At 52.6% G+C, this 20,487-nt stretch overlaps 1 protein-coding gene across 2 annotated transcripts in view; it reads left to right on the forward strand.

The window, feature by feature from the left end:
• Positions 1-20,487, forward strand: part of CASZ1 (castor zinc finger 1) — a 155,716-nt gene that overhangs the window by 22,566 nt on the left and 112,663 nt on the right. Inside the window, exons 1-2 of one of the 2 annotated variants that reach the window (XM_018060356.1) lie at positions 10,416-10,450; positions 10,594-10,746. The gene's annotated coding sequence lies outside the window, so the exon portion shown is untranslated. Of the gene's footprint in view, positions 1-10,415; positions 10,451-10,593; positions 10,747-20,487 lie in introns of those variants that run through there. The other variant, XM_018060355.1, reaches the window with a different exon arrangement.

Below are 20,487 nucleotides of genomic sequence, written 5' to 3' on the forward strand. Positions count from 1 at the left end.
TTATTAATCTGGCCTAGCCTCTGGGGTGACAGGAGGGCTCAGATGGGTCCCTGTGAACAGGGACATGGAGGCCATAAGCAGCTTCCAGGGGTCTTCCCTTGGCTGGGACATCTGAGTCTTGTCTAACCTTCCTGGGATGGCAGGATTGAACAGAGAACTAGGGGACTCTTTCCCCATCCTCAGCCTTCTGTCCCAGAAACTAGGCTAAAAGGGGCAGATTAGTTGACTTTCCTGTCCCCTACCTCCGGAGCTGTGAACTCTCTTAGTTCCCAGACCTGGGATTAAATCCACACCCTCTGCCTTGGAAGTGTGGTATCTTAACCACTGGACCACCAGGGAAGTTCAGAGTTGTGAGCTTTCTACAAGCGGAAGAGCAGGCCTCTACACCCATGATGGCAGTCTGGATCTACCCTCTGGAGGTGCCTGGGACTCACGGATGTGTGCTTTCTCTGTGCGGCCACACGACCTGGACAGACCTGGCTGATTTCGGCTTCTTTTCTCTGGCTCTTGTGTTCCCTCTCCCTCTTCCCTCTTGCGCCCTCTCTCTTCCTTCCTCCAGGCAACCAGAGGTCTCTTGGGTTTCACAATATTCGGAGCTTCCCGTCTCTTCACCTTGTATCTGTTTAGGCTCCAGGTGGCCTGAGACTCCACCCTCTTCCTGTTGCCTTGGCACTCTGCACTGCACTGGGCTTTCTTTTCTCTCCAGAAGCAGAGGGATATTTCTGGGACTGAGCACAGAGGGGTTTGGCCTCAGTGAAACAGGGCTGGGGACAGAGCAATGGGCACAGCAACAAACTTCGCACTGGGTCTTCAGCCAGAACCCTCACCATCAAGGTTTCTTCCGTGGTCATATATATAAGGAAGGGCTCCCGTAAGAGTCCTCGGTGCCAGGGTTCCTGATTTTTTTATTTCAGGGGCTTCCCTGGTGGATCAGATGGTAGAGAATCTGTCTATAGTGCAAGAGACCCAGAGTCAATCCCTGAGTCAGGAAGATCCCCTGGAGAAGGGAATGGCAATCCACTCCAGTATTCTTGCCTGGAGAATTCCATGGATAGAGTGGCCTGGCGGGCAGTCCATGGGGTCACAAAGAGTCAGACACGACTGAGCAACTAACACACATCCTTTTTCTAATATGTGTTGGGCAAGAAGTAAAAAGTGAAAAGGAAAAAAAAAAGAGGGCAAAGAAAATCTGGCAGATGATATTTGCCATGAGGAGGAAGAGGGAAGAGGTGAAATTAATTCATTAGAAAAACTTGTTGACTGGCTTTGCTTAGGCGCCTCCATTTTAAAAGTCTACATTTACAATAAGTCGCTAATTAAAATACAAAATTAAGCAACAGCTATGTTTTTTTTTCCTCTTACACTTTAATTGCATGATTTTTTGTGATGTAATTTCTGGAAACACCCAGCGTACCTCACAGGGCTGATTGTTTGATAAACTAGAAGCACCTGAAACCAACCCCCGAAAATAAATATATACATCCAAGGGGAACATAAGGTAGATTGGAAATGACAGAGAACTGCAGACAGCACGGAACCAAAAATCCATAATAATAATAATAATAAAAACCTTCTAAGTAAGGACATTTATCCTGCCTACCCTGAAACCTGAACAATCTGTGCATCTCAGGGGGTAAAAAAAAAAACGTTGAAATGGAAACCAGATCAAGTGGGGGTAATTGCTCCCTGTCTCCCACCCTTCAGGTTGGTGCTATGGAAAAAAAGCAAAAACAACTCAAAATCCAATCCTTCCTGATTCCATTTCTAGCCGGGTTCAGTACTTGCTGGGCCTTTTTCCTTCATCACAGATTTTTCAAAGGGAATTTCTTCATCCCCCTGTTCTGAAGCTAATTGCAGTCCCAAGAGTGGGTGAACGGGGCCAATGACAGTCCTCCGCTGGGAGAACAACCCTCTCCATGCCCACAGAAGGCAGATAGCATATCCCAGGCTTGGGCTGCTGGCCCAGAGCTCCTGGCTCTTCTAGAAGGTAGTAACATGGAGCTTCCCTGGTGGCTCAGTGGTAAAGAATCTGCCTGCCAATGCAGGAGACACCAGTTTGATCCCTGGGTCAGGAAGATCCCCTGGAGAAGAAAATGGCAACCCCCTTCAGTATTCTTGCCTAGGAAATCCCATGGACAGAGGAGCCTGCCAGGCTATAGTCCATGGGGTTGCAAAAGAGTCAGACACGACTGAGCGACTAAACAACAGCAATAACAACTAGAAGGTAGTGGGACAGGGTGGTCCATGATAAGAATGGTGTGTGTTGCCTTTTGCAGACAGCCCCATGGCCTGCTTAAGATGCAGACCTGGGTGATGATTGCAAAACTGCTGAGAAACCTGTTAGGAACTGACTTCAGGGTGGGGCTGGGAGGAAACTGGATCCTACTGGCAGCCTGGCTGCTGGAGGATCCTCAGCCCAGCATCGTCCGTCCTGAGGCCTCCCGAGCGCCAGGCATCTGGGCAGCAGGAGCAGCAGGGACAGAGGGGACCTACAACCATACTGCCTTCTCTTTCTCCATTCAAAAACTGGAGGCCCAGTTGGCCAGGGGCCCCAGTAATCTCTCCACAAACTTCCCTCCTGGGGATAAATAATTTGCCTCTTTTTGGTCTTTTTAAAAAAGACATGTTCCTCCTGATTACAAGTCATGTTCATGGCTCACTGGAAAATTAAAAAAAAAAAAAAAAAACCTGTGAAGAGAATAGTTTAAAAATACATAGTGTAGTTAAAAGTACAGATCAGGTGAACAGAGAGACCTGGGTTTGAGACCCATCTTTGCCACCCAGCACTGTTACTTTGGGTAAGTTACTTCTTATTGCTGAACCTCAGTTTCCTCATCTATAAAGTGGGGATAACGCTTGTATGTATCTTGGAGGACGGTGACAATTCAGTGTGATGATCTGTTTGAACTATTGACCACTGAGCCTGACACATGACGTAAACATTAACATTTTCTGTTGTTATGGTTAATAATGATTATTCTACTGCCTTGAGATAACAGGCTTTTAAATCTTTTATTAAGAATTTTTTTATATTTAAGAAATTCTTTCTTTTAACCTGTGCTGTCCAATACAGTAGCCTCTAGGCATGTGTGGTCATTTAAACTAAAATTAAATAAAATTAAAAATTCAGCTCCACAGTCACACTTGCCACGTTTCCAGTGCTCAGTAGCCGCGCCTGGCCAGTGGCGGCCATACTGAACAGTACTGAGAGTTCTACTGGACAGCCTTCTAAATGGTAGAATTGTATGAATTTTGTCCTTTAACAATTTCCTGCTTTCTGTAAATGTCTGTTGATGACTGTAGTGGTCCACACTATGGCTGGATCACACTTCTTATTGGTTTCAGTCCTTGCTCCTGCAATGTTGGAGCATTCTCTGGGCTCTGATTGGGCCCCCTGGGTCACCCATCCCAGCCCTGGTGAAGTGGCACTCTCTGATTGGTGCCAAGCAGCAAAGAGTTCTGGGAGGAGCCTGGCCTCCCCTGTTGTTTGGCTCCCACTAGCGGCACCAGGGCAAGGGGTGGGACTCTGCTTTTCCTTCAGCGAGTCTTATTGGAGCAGAAGGGGGTGCCCCCCTCAGCCCACCGTGAGTCCCCTCAGACTGGCTCATCCACACCCTTCACCTCACAGGGCAGAGACCAAGAAGAGGAGGAATGTGCTCGAGGTGGTAATAGTGAGCAATAATTATTTCCCTCTACTGACCAGAGGGTCCTAGGTGTTCCTCAGGAACCGCCCCCACCCCGGGAGCCCCCAGAGAGCGGATGGCCTTTCTTGGTGGGGAGCAAAAGCCATGGTGGGGGCTGGTCTGGCTCCTTGAGGCCTGCCCAGGCCTCCAGGCCTTAGTGAGGGTCTTCTGGCTTCTGGAAGGGCCCTGACTGAAGAGGGTTGTAAGATTCCAGGGTGGGGGTGGTGGTGCCAGGGTCCTGCCAGGGCCGGGGAGGGAACAGCTTCAGAAAGACTCAGAAAGACACTATGGTGGGTGACCATCCTGTGACGGGTTGGTGGAGTGAGCGTCAGGGCGATGCCAGGGTGGTGGCCTGAGTCTCTTTACCAGCTGGGCAGTCCACGCCTTCCTGGGTGGCCAGGGCAGAGCTCTGGATGGGGGGCCGTGGGCAGGGCTGGCTGGGTAAGTAATCCCTGGGGCAGTGGGTAAGACAGATAGGGAGCACCGAAACTGGACCTGCTGATGTGGCCCTTTCTGCTCGCAGCGGATCATAAAATATGGCTCAGATTTTCATTACGGGCTCTATCGATTATCTTCTGGGACGGATGAATTATAGAGAACATTAAAGTTTTTTTAAAAAGCAAGTGAGAAAGGAAATATCTGAATGAGTTTGGGTGGTCGATGGCAGAAAGGGCTGAGCCACCAAGCCTGTGTGGCCTCTGTCTCCGAGCAGGGTAAGAACCAGATCGTTCAGGGTGGGCAGCCTCCGACTCCAGCTCTCAGCCTCCCAGGCCTCTTGCGCGTCCCTGGGCCTGACCTGGCAACACGGGAGGCCTATGTTTCCCTTGTCTGTTCCCTTTCCCCTCCAGGAATCTGCCTGGGTTCTTAGAAGGCAGACGCTTGGGTTCTTCCCAGGATCTTTCCCAGGCGTTGGGGCCTCATGGATGGGAGGTGGACCCCACTAACTCTGCTGCCTCCCCTCCAGGGACCTCTGGATCCTGGAGAGCATCTTTTGTCTCCTGGGATCGGGATTAGACCAGGCCCTCCTGAGGAGTGTGGATACCTGAACCTGTTGGCCATCTCAGCTTTCCTCTACTTATTCCTTCCATCAGTGGTCACTGGTTCAGTGGATTTCCGTTTTCCTTTGTAAGCTTGGAAAAAAACACATCTGGATCGCACTGCTGTGCATCTAAGTCCCGTCTGGAAAGAGAACCTCCTGGAAGCTCATCCATCCCTCTCTTGCTTCCTCCCCACCCGCTTCCCTCTCCTTCTTCTTGCCAAGCAGCATGTTGTGTAGGTGTCAGACAGGCCTGTGTTCAAATCTCTTCCTGGTATGTGACCTTGGGTGGGTCACATCCTTCTCTGAGTCTTCGTTCCTCAGCTATCCAGTTAGGATAATAACCTGCCTCATTGGCTTCTGATGATGGTTATTTGTATTAATGTATTAAGGTCCTTAATAAATGTGAACTATCATTCTTTTCCTCCTCAACTAGGGCAGAGGCTATAGAAACCATTCCTCCGTTCTATTCATTTAGCCCTTTTGATTAATTTCTGAAGCACTTTTAGCACCTACTATGTGCCAGCTACTTTTCTCAGCATGTTACACATGATACAGTGTTTAATCCTCATAACCATATGCAGGAAGGGCATTCTTATCTTCATTTGATTGATGGAAAGACTGAGGCACAGAGAAGTCAAAGGAGTTTGTTTGCCCAGGGTCACACAGCTTGTAAATGGCAGCTCAAACCTGGCGGTCTGGCTCCAAAGCTTGTACACGAAACTACTGTGGCCTCCTGTCCCAGTGATCTGGTGAGGTGGTGTGTGTGTGCACACAAACGTGTGTGTGCACTCGAGTTACAACAGCCCTGCCCTGGTGGTGGTCTCTGGCTGACCCCACTTCCTGACCCTCCCCAGGAGACGTGGCTCCCTCAGGTCATCAGCGACCCCAGCATTTTCTGGGGCCCTGTTCTGGGTGGAGCCCCACCCCCCCGTCCCCCCTCAACACCCCCCGCCCCGGCTTTACCTAGGCTACTGAGAAAAGGTGGCGGTTTCCATGGATATCCGTCTCCCTCTGGCGACACGCCCTTTTTTGTATAACTCTGTTCCCTAGAGTTGATTGTTTTTGGCACACAGCTCTGTAAACTCATCCAACAATTAAAAGGGGGGAGGGGTGGAGCAAACAGGAGACAGATAGTAACTGTGGGGTAAGTGACACACAGGGGGGGCCTTCGGGGTGTGTGTTCCCTCTCTGGCCTCTGCCGATGGCGAGACAGCACCGTCGGTGGAGAAAGCCACACAACCAGCTGGCCCGGAGTTCCGCTGGTTCTGAGTGCTCAGAACTTCACATGTTTCTTTCCATTTGAGCTTGTTCTTGCCCCGTTTATTCTTCCCTCAGGAATCTAAAGGGGGCCCATCCTTGGAGCCAGTGTAGCCATCTCCAGAGGCCACCTGAAGCCATGAGATGCCAGCCCGGACCAATCTGAATCTTTGCTGCCTTTGTTTTGGTTCATTATGTATGTGTTTGCCCTGTTTGTGTACCATCAAATACCTCCTGCGTTGGGCGTACCCGTCGTAGGCTGTGTGAGATCACAGATGAAAAATGCAGTGAAAAACATTTTCGTGCCACGACACATCGTGTAGGATTTTTGTATTAAGATGTGGATTTTTTTATTGTTTTTTTTTTTCCCCTTTTCCATACAGCCCTGAAGTTGGGCAATGTGCACGTCTGTGTTTTTGTTTTCACTCCAGGTGGTTTATGAAATCTGCTCATTAGGGCTCTGTCCTCTCCCCACCTGGCCTGATCTTCCACCTCTTTATCCTCTTGGATTTAGATCTTTCCCTGCCACACCTCCCAGTGACTTCTCACCACTGGGGAGATGCTAGGTGACCCCCGCCTCAACTGCACATTCACCTGGTGAAGGTCAGGGAATCTTGTGGCCCTGCTTTTCAGCCCTGCATCTCTGAAGCAGGTGTTCATTGCATCAGGAGGTATTGATGTGGGGGAGGCAGCCAAAATCTCTGTGTACCCACCCACCCACCCCAGGATAAAGCCTTTTGGCTTACTCTGGGTCTGGAGAGAAGACATAGAGATTGTCCCATGCCCAGAGGGCCTCCTGACTCAAGTGGCCCTTTGCTGGGTGGCTGCCTCGTCCTTATCCCATCAAGTGACAGCGTCGGGTGGCTTAACCCCTTTCTTCTCCAGGAGGTCATACCCACAGCTGGGACCCTGTTGACCAGGTGGATCCGGGGGTTCCTCCTGCTCTCCAGGTGCATCACCATAGGCCTCACCTCCCTCCAACCTAAGCCTGGACTTTGCCTTCCCCCTGGGCTGTGATCTCTGAATGTTTTCAGGTGACTCAGGATTTGATGGAGACCTGTTTGGAGGGCAGGAGAACTGAGATTCAGGAGGGGAAAATACATTAGGTATGGGTGGGGACTGAAGTCATGGGTAGGGATGAAGGGAAACTTTCAAGTGAGTTGGGCCTTGGAGCCTGTCAGCCTGAGTCCAGGCCTTGCTCCAGCATTTGTGAGCTATATGATCTTTGGAAAGTCGCTTGGTATGTATCTCTGTGCCTGCCTTCCCCAGTCTAGCCACGGGGATCATAATCCTTCCTACTTCATGTTGTAAAGATTCAATGAGGTCATACATATACAAGCACTCAGCATGCTGCTTGGTGAATAGAAGATGTCTGGAAAATTAATATCATTTCTTCTCACATAGGCCTCTTGGCAGAGGGTGTGCCCTCCATTCCCACCATGTTCCCTGGCACATAGTAGGTGCTCAATCACCTCTTACCAGAATCAGCTGGAGGAGGGTCATGTAACCAAGCCATCTTGTTGAACCTGAAAGTTATGAATTCATGGTGTTGATGGAGGAGTTGGGAGAGACCAGAACAAGGGTTGGGGCTTAGAGGAACGAAACAGAAGCAAGCATGAAAGTAGGTGATAAAATTTCCTGTCGGAGGAGGGGGATGAAGCTGTGCCAGGCCCATCTGATTCTGACATGAAATCAGGGACTAGTTCAATCTCACAAACACTTGTGCTGCCCACAGCGGGCCAGCTGTTGTGCTAAATGCTGGGGACACAACAATAATTAAGACCTGGTCTCTGCCCTTGAGGAGTTAAAAATCAACGGTGGAGACAGAGTTGTGCACAAATGAATTTAGTCCGGATTTAAATGCTACAAGGAAGGTTTCATGAGGAAGGGAGTAGAGGGGCATATGGGCCTGCTTGAGGTAGATTCTGAAAAGTTACCTTGAAGAGACTTTCAAGAAGAGGGTGCTGGGAGTCAAGAGCATTTCTAGAACACTTTGAACGCCTTTCACATCTCTTGTTGATCCTCCGCGTCTGCTAGGTAGGTGGGAAGAAGGCGTTACCATTGTTGGACCAGTAAGGTTTCTGGCCCTGGGGAGAGTACATCGCTTGTCCAAGGGCCCACAGTGAGTTAAGCGGCAGAACTGGAACTCAGACCCCTGTCTTCTGAGTCTCAGCCCAGTGTTATTTCTGTGCCTGCACTTGACCTCTCACCCCTTCACTAGTTGGCCAGAGAGCTTGGTCCTTTGGGCTCTGAACCTACCGACTAAGATTCCTGCTGCTGCCATAACCCTAGGGCCTGTGCTGTGGGAGGGCCCGACCATGGCAGGCCCTGGGGCCTGTGCCCTGGTTTGGTAAATGGGTCAGGCCACTTGGTTGGGGATGGTCCTGGGGCATGGCCGCACCCTGGCAGGGCTGGAGGATGCAGGAATGGGGAGGAGGAGAAGAAGGCCTGGCCACACCCTTTATTCAGTTGTTCTTACTGCCAAAGCTGAGAAGGTCCCTCTGCCCAGTACCGGCCCCTCCCTCAGCTGGCAGAGGCCAAAGTCCCCACCAGGGACTGGAAGACCCCCTTCCCCTGTAACTGGAAAACCCCTTCTGAACTAGGACGTAAGACCCTGGTTTTATTCATGTTCACCTTTTGTGTGTGGTCAGACTCAGGTTTTTCTAGCTCTTTGCCAGGAGCCAGGGAGGAATCCTACCCTTCGTGTCTCTTGACCTTTTCTCTGGGGAAGCGTGTGTGCCTGGAAGCAGGGGAGTGTCCTCCAGCTGTGTAAGCAGCTGGCTTTCAGGTGGGACAGCAGTCCTTCTGATGGGATATCTGAGTAGACCCCCCCCCAGAAGATGCATGATCTGGGGGTGGGGAGTGGTAGGTGATGGCTGGCACCCCATCTTCCAGCTCAGAGATGCTTAGTCAGTGGGTGAGCTGCCCCAGGCTTTGGGGGGTTCTGAACCAACAGTGAGGGGCGTGTCAGAGCCTGGAGGAGTGAGTCTCTCAGTGGCCCTGAAGTTCCCATTAAAGTGTTTTTTCCTCTTTTTTAAAGAAAAAAATATTCCCAAACTGGAAAACAAAGGAAATTCACTTCCCCCAAATCACACGAAACTCACATTAGGGGCCTGGCGGGAATCCATGGAAACCAGGAAACCCTCTGTTAACCCTGCTGAAGGGTGGGGTGGGAGCTGGGCTGCTCCAAGCCTGGGACCACTGTTGCAGGGCCATCCCGAAGCTTCTCCGGGGAGCTGGGGTCAGTGGCATTGCCCAGAGCAGAGGTGGGGTGGAGCTGGTGCTGGAAGCTCTGGCCTTCAGAACACCGACTACCCCCTTCCACTCATGGCCCAACCTTGGGAGGCAAGAGAGGAGGGGTTTGTGCACTCCAGGGAGGCCCCAGGGGATCCAGGGGCTGGGCCAAGTGGGAGAACCTGCCAGGCAGCTGCCCACACCATGCCACACTGTGGAGTCAGGGCTGAGCCCACTCACAGGCTTTGGGAATACACAGGCCAGGCGCCGCGGGTGCTGCAGTGACCTGCCAGAGTGGGAAGGGAAGGACCAGCCTTTTAGGCTCCACCCTCCCTGATGCCAGCCCTTTGTGTGTCGGGTGGGTGTGAGAGCAGAGAGACAGCCCCCTGAGGGTTCCTGCACCCCGCTTTCACATCTCTGAGCCTGGAACTCCAGGCCCGGGAAGTTGTGCGTCGGTGTCAGTGGTGGTGTGTCTGTGTTTGCACGCACATAGGCTAATTTTTCTAAAAAGGCTGAAAATATTTACAGGTTTGGAGTTGAAACGCAAACAGGAAAAGCCCTTTAAAAAGTGAGTGTAGTGGATATTCAAAACAGGAATCTCCATGGAAACACCACAATATTTGCTTAAATTGACACAAAGGTTGCCGGTAGCAGGGCAAACCTCCCAAGTTTCTTTGGCCACTTTTTTCTGGCCCAACACCTATATCACAAATGATAGGCCCTGCTTTGGGGGGGCATGTGTGTGTGCGCTCTTTTCTTTTTTTGTGTGAGATGTAAGAGCACAGAGCTAGCGTGGGGAGGGGGAAAGAAAGAGAAGAAGCCAAACTCACCATCGTAGTAGCTGTCGAGACACCTGCTTTTTCCATTTTTAGAGACTCCCATAAGGCCACTGTGGGGGTCAGGGGAGCAGCTGGGAGCTGGTCAAGGGGAAGTCTGGAGGGTGCAGGAGGCTGGAGAGGCCAAGGGTTGGTTTGGTTGTGTGGGTCTGATCTGGTTTCCAGTGTCAGCTTGATTCATTGTCAGGCTGACCTTTCACCCCCAGTGCCAAGTCTAGGGTGTGGTCACTCTGTTGTTACCTGGGGTGGCACCTGATTGGCCTATTTTCGTTTCTACCCATTTGATTCTTTCATTAGGTGGGACAACCTTGTAGCAGCTGGCTAATAATCGTGCAAAGGGTACATTGGTTATAGGGTCAGGCATGGCGTGCACCACGGTGATGCCAGCTGCCGATTGCTAGGTAAGGCCTGAGAATCTCTTACCTTGTTGGCCAGTTGCCAGGCAAGGTGTCTGAACCTTACCCTCTATTGTCCTTCTCTCTGAGTAGCTCTGTAGGTATCAACAATAGCCAAATAAATCTGTTTTCCTTTCTCCTTTTGGTAGGCAAACAGACCTCGCTGAGTGAAGGTGAAGACCATCCATCTTACCTGCCTTTCCTGCTGCCTCGGCGTTGGCCCTTCCTATAGAAGGGGGTCCTGCTGCTCCCGTGGTGTGTGTGGGAATGGACTTCAGACCCCAGGTTCTTGAGATGCAAAGGTAACCACTCCTAAGATTCCCAAGATGTCACTGAGAAATGTGGGTGGGACTGTCATTGGCCAGGCCATGGTTTCCTTCTTAGGGGAGAGACTGTATCAGCCTTTCTCAGCGGTGGTAGCTTAGCTCCCCTAAGCAAAACTGAGAATATGCAGGTCTGAGAAAAGAGCCAGGACCTAGGAATCTGCATTTTGCCCCTGGCTCTACTTCATCTCACTGCTTTTTCCCCTCTGGACCTCAGTTTCCCCATGAGTAAAATAAAGAGGTGGGCCTCACTGACCTTGAAGAATCCTCCCAGCATTACCACTGTATGACATCGGGTGGTGCTGGCAGCGTGCAGGTACTCAAGGTGAGGCCTGTGGCAAACATGGCTCCTGGAGCCACCTGATGGGTCATTTCTGAACATCATCTCTGGGAACGGTAGGTCCAACCCATCTGTGTATCCAGCAGCTCTGGCTCGGCTCTGAGCTCAGGTGTGACTTGTTGGGGCTTTCCTGGTGGCCCTCCAGCCCAGGCAGGACCCACCTTAGAGAAGAGGACGCAGGTATCTTTTGAACCCAGCTTGGAAGTTAGCCCCATGCTTAAGACAGGTGCCTCCACCTGGGATGGGTAGCCTATGGGGCTGGTACTGTCAGATATTTGCCTGCAGGTGTCAAATGTGGTAGATCATAAGGTGGATGCATGTGCGTCCCCATGGACCGCCAGGCTCCTCTGTCCATGGAATTTTCCAGGCAATAATACTGGAATGGGCTGCCATTTCCTACTCCAGGGGCTCTTCCTGACCCAGGAATCGAACCTGTGTCTCTTGCGTCTTCTGCATTGGCGGGCAGATTCTTTACCACTACACCACCTGGAATACCATAGAGGGGAGGGTTGATACAAAGCAGGTAACTTACTACCTACTGATCATTAGCCAGTATTCTCTTACGATCTGAAGGGACCAGCCCAGAGGGCTTAGGTTGATAAAGTTGATGGACAGCATCTTAGGGTGGGGGCTGAGGCTGAGGCCCTGGAGCGTGGCTGGGAAGGCAGGCCTGGGGGCCGCTCCTCCTGTGTGTGCCAGACTGGAGGCGGCAGCCCGGACTTACCCACCTGTGCTCTGGTTGTAGGGTCAGGCATGGCAGGCACCACGGGTGCCAAGGGCAGGTGTGTCCCGCCCCTCCCTGCAGTGGTCAAGTGCTGGAACTCTAGACTTTGAACTTGCAAGGAGGAGGTACTTGCAGAGATGGGTGCCTTGGTGCTCCTTGAGGTTTGAGTGGTCCCCAGAGCTGCAGGCCTGGTCATTTTGGGTCATGCCACCTTGGGAACCAGCAGAAGCCATGGATAAGGGCTAGAGATTTGCAGATCAGCTGTAAGCATGGCCTTTGGTTGCTGTGGTGGAGTAACTGTGTGGCTGAGACTCGTCTTCCCAGTGTCTAGGAACTGGTCCATCCACATTGAGGATGTGCAGCTGTTTTTCCCTGATGGCAATGGGTCTGCATAGACTGGTGGCTGTGCAGTTGTCCAGCTGGGTCAGCACCAACTCCCATACGTCTCTGCTCCTTTCCTGGGCTTTTCTTGTCCAACTCTGCTTCCTTGATGATCATGGATCTTGGGATAACAAGCCCAGGCACCCTCAAGCCTCTGGATGGTCTCCCCAGCTGCCTGTGCCCTACATGTGAGCAAGTTGCCAGAGTGTCTTTGGAGCCCCTTTTCCAGGGGGCAGTGTTTGATGGTTCTGTCCTCAGTGGCAGGCTTTTTGTTTTCATCTTTCCTTCGGTAAAACATGCCCATTAGTTTTTCCCTTTCTGAAGTTTCCACTCACTGTTGACTCCCAGGGGCCACGCCAGCTGGGATTTGTACCCGGCATAGGGTTTGGGCTCTGTGAGTCCTCGGGGACTCCTACATCCTGGCATCGGCCTTCTTGGCCCTGGTAATGAAACTTGGGAACTCAGAGGGCTCCTAGTAGGAATGTTGTGGCCGAGCCTCTGCTCACTCACCCGGCCCTTTGGCCACAGCCTGGGGTCCTCTGTAGTCTGAGTGACCTGAGGTCTCAGAGATGTCCTGCCTCACCACACAAGAGTGTGGGCTTGGCAAGTCTGTGCTCAGGTCTGGTCTGCAGACCTGATCCTGTCTGACTCAGATTCTCCCCACTTCTGGCTGTGCCACAGAAGATCTGGTTATGTTTATTCAACACTTATGGAGGGCCTGGTGTCTTCTGATCATTAGGGATAAAGTGACAAGACAGTCCAGCTCTCGTGGAGTTCTGGTTGGGTAAGCGGACAACAGATAAACCCACACCAAAAGGATGACAAGAAAGTCTTCAGTGCGGAATGCAAATAGGATGAGATGGTAGGAAGTGACTGGGCAGTCCAGGGGCTTCCTTTGAGGAGATGACAGTTAGCCGAGATGGAGGAGTTGAAAGTGGAAACCCATCCTAAAAGGGGTGGAATATTTTCAGCAGGAGAGAAATAGTCTAGAGGAACTGAGGCTGAAAGCTCAAGGTGCTTGGTGGACAGAAAGAGGCCCCAGTACTGGGAGTGGACAGGGCTGGGCCAGGGTTTATAGGGTTGTGTTGGGCCAGGGGAAGTTGGGGCTTTATTGTGTGGGTGATGGGGGAGTTGCTAGAGGGTTTAAAGCAGGGAGGTGAAGTGATCTGATTTTGTTTTAAAAGAGAAACCTGGGGCTGCCTTGGTAAGCATGGATTGAGGGGGCAAGGGCAGAAACCAGGAGGTGAGGCTGCTGCAGCCACTGGAGTGAGAAGCTGATTCAGCCAACCAGGTTACATTCTGGGAGGGGGCTTTTGGTGATTTTAGGAACCAAGTGGAACCTTTCTCTTTTCCCTGGGAACATCCCACAGACAGATTTCATTGTTGTTCTTATTTCTTTCCTCCATTTGACATCAGTTGCAAGTGACTGAGACAGAAGGGGAAAATGGAGAAAAGAGGGCAGAGGCCCTGTGTGTTTATAAGGAGAGTGAACTGGCCTTGCTGGTGGATTGATCAGGCACAGAAGAGACAAGATCCCAGGCTGACTCTGGCATTCCAGGCCCCTGATGTGTAGCCCTACATCTCCTCTCTCTCATGTCCCCACCTGACAGTGCCAAGGGGAGAAGCACCACTCTGGGCACTGGGCTGGTTGCTAAGAAAGCTTGGTGGAGTGTGTTAGTACCCCTGGGTCATCACCGTGTGGAGAGAAGGTCTGAGGCCTGCTTATATCCGGTGCCAATTTCAGCAGAGATTTCCCAGCTCACTGTTCTTGGAGCCTTAAGATTTTGCATGGAAGCTTGTTTTGTGCCTTTGCTCCATGGATTCTTTGCTGGGTCTGAGGTTGGGCCTAGAAGCTTGTATAAGTCCTCTCACTGTGGCTTTAAATGTTATTTCTGCACCTGGATACAAAGAACCTCAGTTGATCAGCTTTGAGAGCTGAGAAATGGGTTTGTCTAAGACTCCCTCATTTCCAGAAATGGCCAGTTTAATCTCCAGCCCCAGCTCATGGATAGAGATCCTAGCTGTCTTTCCACATGGAAAGTCTTTCCACAGTTCACAGTGTGAATTGCCGTAGATCCTTCCTTAGGCTTGACCTAGACCATTGTGCTTTTCCAGGGTCTTTGATGTGAGGCCCCGCTCTCCTGGGCCTGGAATCATCTGGTTGGGCCAGGACAGGACAGGCAGTCGCAGCAGTGATGCTGTAATAGCCAAACCATCTACAAGCCCCCTAAGTGGTCGCTGTGTAGCCCAGACAGCAGCCAGAGGCCTGGCTGGAGCAAGTGTGACACTGTCACAGCCAACTGCGGGGGCCCCAGTGAGGACTCACCCGCCCGTGCTGGCAACATATTCCCAGCCATATGGGCTGGCTCAGCCCTCCAGGAACACTCTGGAGGCCTGACCTCCAGGGGGAGTGACAGGAGAGAGCAGAAGGGCGGGCTGGCGACGCAGCCTTGCAGCGGGTGATGGGGATGTCCCAGGCGTGCAGCTGGTGCCTCCGGGCTGCAAGGGGGTGTCAGCCAGTCTTCCCCCGGTGTGTCTGCTGACATCAAAACACCGGGCTGAGCCCTGGGGGCGGGTGCGTCTGGGTGGGCAGCCGTGTGTGTCTGTGCATGCGTGGGAGGCTCTTCTGCTTTCTGCCTCCGTGGCCTGCACTAGATCCACGGCCTTCACTCATAACTGGACTGGACAGTTCTAACTCCGTCCTCCAGGGCTTTGATCTGATGTGGGGCCGGCCGCTCCAGAGCCTGCAGCTGGGGTGGGAGTGTGGAGGGGCGGGATCAGGAGAGGGAGGTGCTGGCTGAGGGGAGTGGGGGCCTATGTCCTCCACCTGCCCCCCCATCCCCAGGTGGCAGCCTGGCTGAGTGGACTCCGAGGTCACAACACTGTGGAGCTGGGCAGAGATGTGATGGGGAGATGGTTTAGGAAGAGTTACTGAGTGTTCTGGCTTCTAATCTGTTCTAGGATTCTGCTTGGTGTTGCCAACACCCCACCTTGCGCCTCCTTCTCCAGTTCTCCCTCCTAGCAGGGTTGGAAGCCCCTGGGTTCCACCAGGCACTGACCCAAAGGGTGAGGGATCAGGCAGGACCGGTAGGGCCTGACTGCCGGGACCTACCCAGAGTGATCTGCTCACTCCAAAAGGGACAGTGAGTGGCCCATGGTTTGGGGGGTTGCTGTCTTGTGGATGAGAGGAGGACACTTCCACCCTGCCTCTGTCCTGTCACCTTGGAGCCTCCACGGGAGAACACACTGGCACTGGAGAAGCAACAGTGGGTTTTGCACCCAAGGGGAGTCCCAGTGGCTCCAGTCACATCGTCTTCTCTTGCAGATCTTCAGGCTCCCCAGTTTCGTCTTCTCCCAGCTTCCTGGGACTCTCTGATTCTAGAATGCACCCAGGTATGGTCCTAGTCCTTGTGGAAGTCCTTCAGCCCAGTGGACACCATGCTGAGGCATAGGGCAGCCGTAGGAGGACCCTTGGATGGGCCCACCCGGGCCTCCCCACACCATCAGCTGCTTGTTCTGTTAAATCAGCCCCCAGGATGGTCTCCACTTTCAGCTCATGACCCAGTCTGGTTTGGCTTCTTGGCCCTTCAGAAGCATGAGGCTTTTCTGACCCTGAGTCTTCAGATGGTAGCCTGGTGTCGGGACCTCTGCGGCACGGGTAGTTGAAGGGAGGGAAGGTGTAATTAATCACTAGTTTCTTCTCCAGAAATGCTAATCGGAAAAAGCAATTAAAAGCAACTTTTTTCCCTTAGTAATCTGTGTTGAGAGCTGGTAATGAAGTTTAGGGCCGCTGTGACTCAATATTTCAGCTTCACCGACTCAAGTCAAAACAATCCAGGCCCAAGAGTTTGCTGGCATCAGAGCTGGGCCCAGGCAGCAGCTGGGAGTCCTGGTGTCCCCCACTCCTTGCTGTCATCACCCTGTTCTGTTTCTAGGGCAGAGAGAGTAACAATCCCTTCTGGTAGCGGAGGGTCGGGTGGCAAGGAAATGGGTCCCCCAGGACATCCCTGGGAGACCCTGAACCTAGAAATGCATCTACGGGGAAATGCTAGGACTGAGGTACAAGTAGCAACTAGTGTGATGCAGAACTGGGAAGGGCGAGCTCCAAAAGAGTGGGGGAGGGGGGATGGTGGACTGGGGAGCCCCCCAGGTTTGGCCAGGACTCAGCCACATAGAACTCAGAGCTAGAAGAGGTGACGGTCCAGATCCTGACCTTTAACCTCTGGCCATTCCTGTTTCTTTTTCATCCATTCCTCAAGCATTACTGATGCTTGATGACTCTACAGACTGGACTGGAAGTGCATCAGTGAACCAACAAGGCAAGAATTCCTGTGCTTGTGGCATTTGCATCTTTGTGGAGGGAGGCAAATGATAAATGCGATAAAGAAATAGAGTAGATATTGGATGGCGACGTGTGTCTGGGAGAAAAGTGAAGCAGGTTTGCAGGATAGAATAGGGAGTGTGTGTGGCAGGAGGAGGTGGGCAGATGTTTTGTCATTTTAGGTGTGGCGTCTGGGGAAGGCATCAGTGGGATAGTTGACTTTTGGGTGAGAACAGAAAGGAGCTTCCCTGGTGGCTCAGTGGCAAAGAATCTGCCTGCAGTGTGGGAGACCTGGGTTCAATTTCTGGGTTGGGAAGATCCCCTGAAGGAGGAAATGGCAACCCCCTCCAGTATTTTTGCCTGGGAAATCCCATGGACAGAGGAGCCTGGCAAGCTACAGTCCATGGGCTCTCAAAAGAGGCATGACTTAGTGTCTAAACAACAACAACAAGGATAGAAGGAGATGAGTGAGTGAGCCTCCCAGAGGCAAGAGCTCCCCTGGCATGTTGGAGGACAGCAGGGAGGCATGGTGTGGCTGGAGTTGGGGAGATGCCCTGTGTGGTCAAGGGAGTTGAGCGGGGGTCCCCCAGCTCCTGCAGTCCTTGAAGAGTTCTGAGTGACATGATCTACTTAGGCACAAGCTCTTTAAAAGCAAGACCCACTCTGGCTGGCTCCTCCTCTCACGGGCTGTCTGCTCCCAGATACAGGTGTGTCCACAGACACCTACTCCGAGATGCTCTCCTGAGTGGACAGAGGAGTGAGGGGGGGCAGAGGGGCTGTCAGCAATCACCCTGCCCTGGCCCTGCCTGCCAGACCAGCCCCACCTCGGGGAGCAGTTCAGAAACAGGGTCTTGTCACTTTAAGCCGCCCCCCGCCTGGCTTCCCTGGCCTGCTTTATCTGAAGTCCAAGCGCATGTCGTTCCAGGACCAATCCGCTTTAGCTAATTAATAATCTGACAGGAGCCACCCAGGGGATTAGCTGCTGAGCTGAGCTCCACCAGGCCCCAGCAAATGAGCCCTGTACTCCTTGGGGACATGGAGGTGACTTTGGGGGGTGCAGGGAGAAGGGACCCCCTACTAGTGAGCCATGGCGTTGGGCAGTGCAGTAGTAACCAGTGAGGGGAAAGGGTAGGCGGGGGACAGTTATGACCAGAGCTCCTTGAAAGGAGACGGCTGTCCTGAGAGGGAAGGCATCTCCTGTCCCTCGATGCCCCCCTCCTCCAGTCCTGCTCACCCACCAGAGACCCTCCCCACTGGCCGGGTGTTACCTGCTGAGGGGTGAGGTGCAAGCACGTATGCATGCTCAGTCTGACTGTTTGTAACCATATGATAGGCTTGCCCAGTTTAGCAAACAAAAATACAGGATGCCCAGTGAAATTGAAATTTCAGATAAACAGCAAATAATCTTCAGTGTGCGTATGTTCTATGCAATATTGGGGACATACACTGAAACAGTATTTGCTGTTTATCTGAAATTCAAATCTTGCTGATTGTCCTGCATTTCCCCAGGCAACCCTGAGCGTGGGGGGCCAGAGCCTTCAGAGCTCCCTCCCTGAAACAGCCTGGAGCTCTCTCGAGAAGAGGCAGCACTCTTGGGGGCTGCTTGGGAGCTTGGCAAGCAGAGTGGAGCTGTGGCACAAGGACCTCCAGTGCCTTGGTACCAGGAGAGGAGGACGGAGCTAAGGGCAGCCACTGGCCGGAGTCTCCAGCCACTCTTTGGGCCCAGGTGGCCCTTGACAAGTGGAGTCCACGTTTCTTCCAAAGGCACCAGGGTCCCTGGGCTGGGGAGCAAATCCCAGGGCCGCTTCTTCCAGATGAGGCTGCCTCTGGGAGCAGTCTGTGGCCTCACCTGAGATCGAGACCTGGTGTTCTGGGGTTTGCTGGGTGAGGTGGTCATCTGCTAAGGGCATCTGCTCAGAGGCCAGAGGGATGGCCCCTGTGTGGGAAGGAGGCCAGCCCAGGTCAGGCCCGAGGTCAGGAACAACAGCCTGCCCTGCAGGGTCATCTCCGAGTTGCACGGCCTCTGGGCACTGACCAGAAATACCCATCCATCTACCCATCTCTCTGAGCTTACCTGGAGGTGGCCAAGTAGCCCCTGGCCAGTGTCTTAGGGAGGGGGTGCCATCCACGGGGGCTGGGCTATCTGGAATGTCACTTCAGGAGTGGGGAGGGGTGGTCTTTATTGGCAAGCGTGATGGAGTCCTAATGCTCCCCCTCATGACCCCTCTCACCGGGGCTCCCTTCCCTGGGGTCAGAGGACTCAGGGTGGCGAGAGGGGCCTGTTGCCAGCTGGTGGTAGTCCAGCCTCCCGCAGCTACGGGGCCTGATGCCAGGGCACTGCCCCCGAGGTGGGAGCCCTCACTCTGCCTTGTCCTCCAGGAGTTAACAGCATCATGAGCCTCCCCCGGCCCTGGACAGCCCTCCTCCCAGCCTTTCCCGGCACAACTAGCTGGGGAGTCTTGCGGTGGGAGCAGAAAGGGGCTGGGGGTGCCGAGCTGGGGGGAACCTCTTCCGCTTCCTGAGCATTCAGCCTCTTCCCCAGCGTGCCCAGCGGTTTGGCCCTGTTTCGCGAGCCGTCTGCTGCCCGTGCTGCCTCTGACCGACATCGTTAGCGTGGGTATTTATATTTCATTAACGACATTAAGCCCAAATGGCATTAAAAGCAAAGCTGGTGATAAATAGCTTATTAATAAACAGGGAGTGCTCCGTGTTGCCTGGCCTCTCCCAGCCCCGCGTTAACCCTTGCAGCCCCAGATAAAGATTTTTCACCCCAAAGACCATCCCCTGCTAAGATGGGCCTGGAGGAGCCTGTCATGTGTCTATGTTCTCCCAGTAGCTGTGGGGTCAGTGCCTCTTAGATCCCAGGCGGGCCAGCCCTGGGTTACTCAGGCTCAAGGAAACCAAACCAAACCCCTCCTAGCTTCCAATCAAATCAGTATTACACTTAGTTTTAATTCTGGGCATAAAAAATTCAGGAAATGTGGCTTTCCTGGGCTGTAAGCTCAGATCTTCCCCATGACTTTGTAACTCTGTCTGAAAGGAGGTTCCTAGAATATTTGGAATCAAAAAGAGTGATGCTTATGAAAATGAGAACAGTCATGATCCCAGTGAACGTGTCCTGAACACAACTGTGAGCAGGCCTTCTGCCCTGTCACGCCACATGCACCAGCTCCTGGCCACCCGAGGGATCATCCAGCTCAGGCTCATTTTTTAAGTGGGAAAACTGATGTCCAGAAAAGTGAAGCAGGGTCACCAGCTAGAGGCCATGTCACACAGCTGTTGGCACCAGGGCTTCAGCTTCCAAGTGATGCTGGGCTCTGGTCATTGTGCAGTCTCCCCCAAAGCAGGACCTGTTTCAGGGGGCCGTCCATCCCAGGTCCTAGGCCTTGGATCTTCCAGAGCTTCTCAGCTGTGGCTCCATGATTGCTTGACTCCAGCTCCTTGCCTTTGGGACCACACAGCTCTGTTATTCAGCACAACTGCATGGGCCAGTAACCCTGTACAGGCTGGCTGCCTAGAAGGCACAGCTGTGCACTTTGCAAGCCGTACCCCTCCAAGGATCTGGAGGTGCCAACAGAGAGCCAATGGGGTGTCCATGGTACTGAAGAGGTCCTAATAGGCTTCTGCTTCTGCTTGTTGTAGTTGTTCAGTTGCTCAGTCATGTCCACCCCTTTGCAACCTCAAGGACTGCAACATGCCAGGCTTTTCTGTCCTTCACTATCTCCCAGAGTTTGCTCAAATTCATGTCCACTGAGTCCATGATGCTATCCAGCCATCTTATCCTCTGTCTGTAGCTTCTATGTGGTGCCCTCCTGCGGGAGGAGAGGGTACCAGCCAGGCCTTGTTTGTTTGGGATTTTAGTATTTTTTTTTTTAACTTTTATTTTACATTGCGTGCTAAGTTGCTTCAGTTGTGTCTGACTCTTTGTGACCCCATAGACTCTAGTCCTCTAGG

The sequence above is a fragment of the Capra hircus genome, chromosome 16, assembly GCF_001704415.2.
Source record: "Capra hircus breed San Clemente chromosome 16, ASM170441v1, whole genome shotgun sequence".
NCBI classification, from domain to species: Eukaryota; Metazoa; Chordata; class Mammalia; order Artiodactyla; family Bovidae; genus Capra; species Capra hircus.